Source organism: Egretta garzetta, unplaced genomic scaffold (assembly GCF_000687185.1).
Source record: "Egretta garzetta isolate BGI_Z169 unplaced genomic scaffold, ASM68718v1 scaffold85, whole genome shotgun sequence".
NCBI lineage: Eukaryota > Metazoa > Chordata > Aves > Pelecaniformes > Ardeidae > Egretta > Egretta garzetta.
In genome coordinates this window covers 2,107,305-2,114,658 of record NW_009259718.1, presented here as the reverse complement: position 1 = coordinate 2,114,658, position 7,354 = coordinate 2,107,305, and the positions used below count along the sequence as shown (strand labels likewise).

Below are 7,354 nucleotides of genomic sequence, written 5' to 3'. Positions count from 1 at the left end.
CCCCCCCAGCCTTTGAATGTTACTTCAGTACTTCCCACTCTTCCTCTTAATTCCCCGCCTCAAAAAAGTATGTTTAGTTCTTCCCAATATTTTTGAGTATGGCTTTTACTGCCATCTTTTGCTGAGAAGGGTGGGCTACTTTACCATACCTTTTCACTCTGCCTGGGCTGATCTTTTTCAATGCTTTTTTTAAATACTCCTCACCCAAGCTGGTGCTACACTTCTTAACTGACTGAGAGGAGGGTTTAGAGTGGTCTTTGTTTTTTCTTTTTTTCATTTACCCAACTCCCAGCAGACTTCTGCCAGAGTAAGAGCTAGATCTGGTGTGGGCAAGAGTAACCTTGTAAAAATATGAATCCTGAGGCAAGACCCTTGCTTTAAAAATGGGTGAAATGCTGTAGGGCTCATTGAGAGTTAGTTTTATCTGTGTTGTTGGGATGGGAAAAGTGACTGTGACCACCTTACCTGCTTTGATCACATAAGGCAAGCACCCGTCTCTGGATAAGTTTGCCACTGCTACTAAATCTGTGGTGACTAATCTGAGCATGAGGCAAGGGTTGAGGAAACCAGGCAGCAAGGCTGAGAAGGCAAACACGTATCTGACCCTAATCACATGGCTTTGCAGGGGTTTCCTGGATTTGCTTGGGATTGGCTTGGCTTGCTGTGTTTATGTGCTCCTTCGGGAGGAGGTGGTTAAGAACTGCACAGTTTGCTCCTTTGAAGATTCTTTTCCCCTTTTCCTGTTCGGTGGTAATAATGCAGTTCCCCTCTTGTGAGAGGGTATTCATGGAGCACCAGAGAAAGCAGCGTATATTAGAGCATTTTATGGGTTTGGAAAATAGGCTGACTGGCTTCTTCCTAGTACTGTAACCTCAAAGCTACAGTAAACTCTACTAAGCTCTGCTTTGCATCCTTTCATGCTTTGTTTGCGTGAATATCAGTGCTCCTTTCTATGCACTGTTGCCAGCGATTTTATGTATGCCAATACAAATACCAACTTGAGCTTGGACTCTTCTCCAAGCACCTGGGAAAGTGCACTGAGCTGAGACAACACCAACCTATCCCACTCCCCAAGTAGATACTGAACTGCATTCCTTTCCTCTTTTGTTTTTTAAAGTTTAAATCTGCATCTTGAATTCATCTGCATTGCAGCATACATCTGGTTAGTAGGTGCTGTCCAGTCATTCGGGGGTGACTTGGGAACCAAGGATTTCAAGATGGGAGTTTTGGTGAGGCAAGGGACAGCACCCCTCGTTGCACATTATGTGGTCTCTGATAACCTGAGGGGTGACTATACAAGCTGCTCCAGAATTACTCCTCCTTTCCCAGAGGTGTGTAGTGTTTGTTGGGAGTGCCTCTTGACAGACCTATGCTGGAAAACGGCTACTCTATTTGCTGGGGTTTGCACTAATTGAGTCTTGGGTATGGGCAGATCGCTAACAACAACAGAGAGCCCCGCTGCATGGCCTGAGCACCTGTGTTTGCAACACTCGGTGGCAGACTCTGGCTAGAAAGATGCAAATGGTTTCCTTGGCCAGAGGCAGCCTAGTTTTGACAAAAGCTTATTTTTAGTACTGCTAGGACCTGCTCGCACTGGTTACATTGGCAGTTACAGCATCTTTCTAGAAGGGGATGTAATGAAGCACAATTAGCTTGTCATATGCCAACATAGTTTCCCTGGCCATCTGTAGACCAAACCAAGAGAAGTGTGTGGAGGGAGAGAGATAGTATTGTATTTGAGGATGTTTGTGCAGCACAGCTGTAACTCAGACCATAGCTGCCTCTGGTGCCAAGCAAAGTGCTCTTCATTCTTCTAGAACTAAATGGTAAGTGTTTGGGTTGGGTAGATGGGTGTGGGGATATGAACTCTTAGGATTTGCTGTTGTTGTAGGCTTCCACAAATCGGTGTGTTTCACAGACAGTTTTCCTTCAGGTTTAAAAGTACGAGTCTGATGTCTGAACTTACTTGGATTAACCTTTGTTTCTGTCTCTTTTTGCTTTGGGCTGCCATCATTCTATGAATGTATCCCTGAAAACAATTCTTAAAGCTCCTATTCCACAGCAAACCTGCCTCATTGTAACTTCTGATTAAATGTTTTGTAGGAGGTGGATGAGCAAGTAACCACAAATACAAGACTCCTTTTCCCAGGCTATTAATCCTGGAAAACGGTTGTTGAATCTTGAACACAAGGTTTAATCTAAATCTCATAGAAAGCTGTGTTCCCTGTACATGGATAAGGGCAAGTGAAGGTCAGTAGTTCGGAATGACAAACAGTTGTATTTTATTAGTCTATCAGCTGTGTTGAGTGTGGGAGGAGAATGCTGTATCTTAGTGCTGTTACCCAGAGATGCTGAAATGGTGTGAAGTATTGGGCTTACTGCAGAGAACTTCAGTTACTTTGTTGCTGCAGCAGGACCTCCTTTTAGCTTAGAAATAGCAGCTTATGAACAACTACATTTTTTAAAAGTTGGGAGTTCCAGTGGAAAGAAAAAAAAAAACCACACCAGCACTTCCTGTTCTGGATGAAGATCTAGCAAGAAAAATGCACGTGACTAACAACTATAGTGTGTAAATTGTGTATATACAAGTTATTCCTGAATCTCTGCAACTGGTTTTGTCATACGTCGGTTGAAGTATGAAGATATTGGCTACCAAAAGACTCCTACCAGAGGAAACCATGGTACAGGGGAAGAAGAATCATCTAGGAGGAGGTATCCCTCATTTTTGGGAGGGGGAAGGGAGAGATTTTATTTTGTGTATACTGGCTGAGTTTACATGATGCAGCTAATGGTTAAACCTGCCAACTAAATATGACATACTGTTACAATTGAAACAAACTTATGTGATATTTTGTTAATTCTTGATGGTGCCCTGTGTCTAGTAAAAATCTGATCCTCCAGATTGTTTTATTCTCCCCCATGTTGTAATCCAGGGTCAGCTGCTATGCACAAAGTCTTGTGTTTTGTAAAGTGTTTGCTGACTTGGATGTTTCTTTTGAATCTGCAACTGCTTCCTGATTAATTTGGCTAAGACCACCCCTGGTCTCTTGAGTTAAGATTTAGTCAAAGGTATGCTGTATGCAGTTTACAGATGCATTCTTAATGCTACAAGTTAAGTTGCAGGGGGAGCAAATTCTTTACAATAAGATGGTCCATTTTTAATCTAGATCATTGCCCTTGTTGTACATCAGGAGCATGTTTTTGTTTTTCTCAAACTCTTTAGAAATACCGTTCAGAATAAACGTGCACTATTTGAGTTACGTCACTTACGACTTGTCATGTGCGGTTTTTTTGCAGTCCAGCTGTTTTCCTCTGAAATCAGTTACGGAATATTCCTCAGATGCTTCATAAACTGTGTAACGCAGAAGATTTTTAACGTGAATTGTGAGTTGGGCTGCTGTGATGAATGCCACGAGTGTCTGACAACTGAGGAGAGTGGGGTCTGTTTGCTTGGTTTTCCTGAAGTTACGAGCCTTTTCTCAGAAATCCTCTGCCTTGTGGGGTGGGAGAGAGGAAGAGGAGCCGTCCTGGAATATTTTTGCATTGACTAGTGAGCAGTCTTGAAACAAACAGACCAGGCATCAAGATCTCTGTCTTTCAGGCTTTATAGGTTAAATATTTTAAAGTAGCTATTGCAAATCCTGACAACGATCTTTGAAAAACTATGGTCTGTACCTGTAAAAGTAACTGGTCTTCAGATGCAGCAAGTACTCTTCCATACTGACTTTTCTCAGGTGTTTAAGTAAAACTAATCTCTCTCCTTAACTATTTCAGTGTCTTCTGTTAAAGCCATTTTTTGTCTGTAGTTTCTTTCTGCTCCTCTCCTGAAGAGCCATTGATGAAGTGATAAAGTTGCACTGTGGTACAGTTTCTGGGGGAAAAAGAAATGTTACCCCAAATATTCTGTAGCATATTCTCTATTCTGTTCATATAAATACTCTCTCTGCTCATTTAAGTTCCTCTGGAAACCACTTTATCAGTAGATGAAGTTACTGCATTCATTAGGACAGCATGCAAAAGCAAAGCTCAGACTCTGAAGCTCGGCTGTGGTCTTGAGCTGCCTACCAGCTGCCTTCCCTGACCTCTGCTGGAGGGCCTGGAAGGCACAGCTGGAGATGAACTGCTGTCAGGGATGCAACGTCTGGCCTCACCAGCAGCTGCAGAAGCTGCAAGACTTTTGCTGCAGCTGTTCTCCAAACCACTCAGCTTTTATCGACCTCTGTCATGTTTCTTTCCTTCTCCACCCTCCTCCCAGTCATCCCTCTACCAGCCTGGACAGCTTTAGACAATTTGGTTACTCCTTTACAGGGAAACTATCAGATACCCCTGATTGTTTGTGTTGTCCTTTCCCTAAGCTTTGCTGGTTCTACAGGCAGTTCCATTCCCCTCACTGTATTCACAACTTGGGTGTTTACAGGGTCCTTGTAATAACTTAGTGTTATGGTAAGTATGTAAAATTATGGTAACTTTTAGTTAAAACAGCTTGCTTTTTTTGTTACTGAGATGATTATTTAAAGAACAGTTACAATGCCAGGATCTAATAAATGAGGGGTTAAGTCAAGTCATTCAGTTCACATGAACTGGGATTGTTGTTTTTTCCCCAGTGTGTACATCACCCCATTTACCTGTGCTGGATATAATTTGTTGTTACAGTGCCTGGTCACTCAGCATTAGAAGGTTCACCTGTCACTCCTCATTCTTACTACCTTGACTGACCTCCAGCAAATTTTCACCTCACCCTACTTCCTTTTTTAAAATACTGTTGAGGAGCGTAGATCCCAGCACAAATCTTCTTTGACTCCACCGTTAACCCCCCACTAGTGTGAAAACCGTTCTTTTATTCCATACCCCACAATTTCTGTCTTTTAATCGTCTCTCTATCCCAGTGAGGATACTCTCCTCTGGTCCTGTAGTAGCTTAGGTTACTCATGAGCTTCTGGACAGGGATCTTTTATTTGAAGTCCTTCTGAATATCTAGCAAACCAATCTGTCAGCTGAGTGTGGTGACTTGTTTCTGGCAGTATTACTTTTCTTCCCATAGGGGTTCTCCAAATCTATTTAACCCATCTAGTCCAGATGCTTTGGATGGGACATGAGATTGTTGCTCACTGTTGCCTTATGGCCTTTTCTCTTGCCCCTAAAGAGGCATCAGTTAAACTAGATGATGGAAAGGTTACCTACCCTATCCCTCTGTTTTTATCCTTCCTCCTCCCCGGTGCTTTAGTACTGTAAAAACATTCAGTTTGACTACCCTTTTGCCCACAGGCTTTCTGTGGCAACACTGTCACAAGCTCCCTAGGCTGCTGAGGGAGTTGCCAGCTTTCTCTTTTCACTCACTTGCATGTGTATGGCCCGTAGTCTAAGGAGCTCCTGCACCTGGGTAAAGCTGTGCTGACCTTCCAAGTGCCCTTCTGTCAGCAGCTGTGTCACATCACACAGACTTAAGCCATTACTGTCCACTAAATTATTGAATCCAAACCTGTGCTACAGCCAAGCATTATGCCTTCATTCCAAAAAATGCATTCAAGTTGTTCTTGGTTAAGACTATTTAAAATAAAGCTGCAGAAACTCTTCCTTTTAGCCTGTCACACTAACAGCAAATCATCACATATAGTTGATGTAAACCTTTTCTAAATAATTGTTGAAAACCTGTTTGGTTTGGGTCTGGTGGGGTTTTTTTTTTTCAGCTGTCCTGCCATGTAATTGCTAGTCTATATTCCCTACTAGAAACAGGCTATGGATGTTCAACAATTTCCTGTCATAGATGACTTCACCAGTGGAGTTTTGCCTGCTGCTGGACTTTTGCTACTGTATTTCAGATATCTCACACTGTACTGGTAATCTGAAGATTTATGAGCTCAAACACTCCAGGGCACGATAGGGTGGCGGAAGGTAAACTTGGTTTTGCTGCTTTGGACCAGGGGTGCCTTTTTAGTGAAAATGTTCACTGAAAAACAGCACACTACCCTTTAAAAGGAAAAAAAAAAAAAAAGTAGCTCAGTTTATATTGAAATAAATTGATGGAGCACAGGTGTATTTCAGATTTCGTTTGTCTTCCAGTTTGGTTGTGTCACATCAGAGCTAAGAAATAGGAAAACTGAAAAAGTGCATTTACATTTATACTTTACATTGTGAAGTTGCTATTTACAGTAACTTTAAGAATTGCTGTGCAAATCAGTTAGGGCCTTAAACTTCTTCACAGCTGGCAAATGGGTCTTCCCCTTAACATCAGCTGCAAAATTATTTTGCAAGCAGCAGCAATTTGAAATGAAATGGTTTAGGTTGGGGGTTTTTGTTTTTTTTTTTTACATCTAATTGCTACTATGACTCATTTCAGCAGCAGAAGAGTCCTTGGACGCTGCTTCAGAAACTTGTCCCTGCTCTGTAGCATATATAATATTTTAGGAGGGTATATGGATGCAAGATGCTTTCTGGGGAAAAAGGCATCTATGTTTTCCATAAAGCCTAAACATCACAGCTCTGCCTTTTTAGGTTGTCTCAGAGAGACTGAGGCTTTGCAACTTCAGTATCACCTACAGGTGTGCAGAGATACAAAGTACTTGTAATGAATTTGAAAAGAGTGCTGGAAAGTAACTGTTGCAGAACATCTGTGGAAGGAAACTATTGAGGCTGGAAAGAGGAAGCTACCTTATTATGACTAGTAATTGAACTAGAGAGGTGTTAGTGGGAAATACAAACTCAGGTAGTGGGGAATAGCTAATGATTCAGAGTCCCTAATTTAGCAGAGGAAAGAACACTTTTCTTAAGCTCTGATTTAGTTCATGAGGAAGACTGATGAAGGATCTTATTCCCTGGAACTAAATATAAGCACAGTGTGTATGTTGTAAAGCTCGTATTAAAACAACTGATTCTGTCAAAGAACTGAAAGAAGTAACAGTCACAGGCATTGGCTGCTATTTATGGTTTGGAAAACCTTCAGCCAGCTACTTTTTTTTTTTTTTTTTTTTCCAAATCTCAATTCCTTTCCAGCACTTTGACTGCAGCAGAAGCAGGGCGCTAATTCAATGTACAAATGTTATCAGCGATAAGGTTTATCCAGCTAAAACGGAGACCGGCTTTGCTTGGATGATTCTCGGGGCCTGAACAGCTGAAGTCCAACGTTCAGCCGTTGCCAGCAGCCGCTTTGTAGAGTTTTCTTTTTAAATGCCACCTCAGTCGTGCCGCTATTCTGACAGAAAAAGATTTTACATCTGGAAAAAAAAAAAAAAATTTACACACACACGGTTAATTTTTACCTGCGAGCTCCAGAGGGTCCCGTGTGCTGCTCCGCCACTGGGGTTTATTAACCTGCCCAGAGCCGACCCAGGGCCGCAACCCTTCCCCTTCGACCCCC

General features: G+C 42.1%; 1 long non-coding RNA gene across 1 annotated transcript in view; it reads right to left on the bottom strand.

Moving 5' to 3' along the window:
• The window catches only part of LOC118452313, a 14,674-nt gene extending 7,326 nt beyond the window's left edge, over positions 1 to 7,348 (bottom strand). Inside the window, exons 1-2 of the long non-coding RNA XR_004842055.1 lie at positions 7,257 to 7,348; positions 3,676 to 3,871 (exon numbers count right to left, since the gene is read on the bottom strand). This is a non-coding gene — a long non-coding RNA (uncharacterized LOC118452313). The remainder of the gene's footprint in view (positions 1 to 3,675; positions 3,872 to 7,256) is intronic.
• Positions 7,349 to 7,354: the final 6 nt, after the last annotated feature.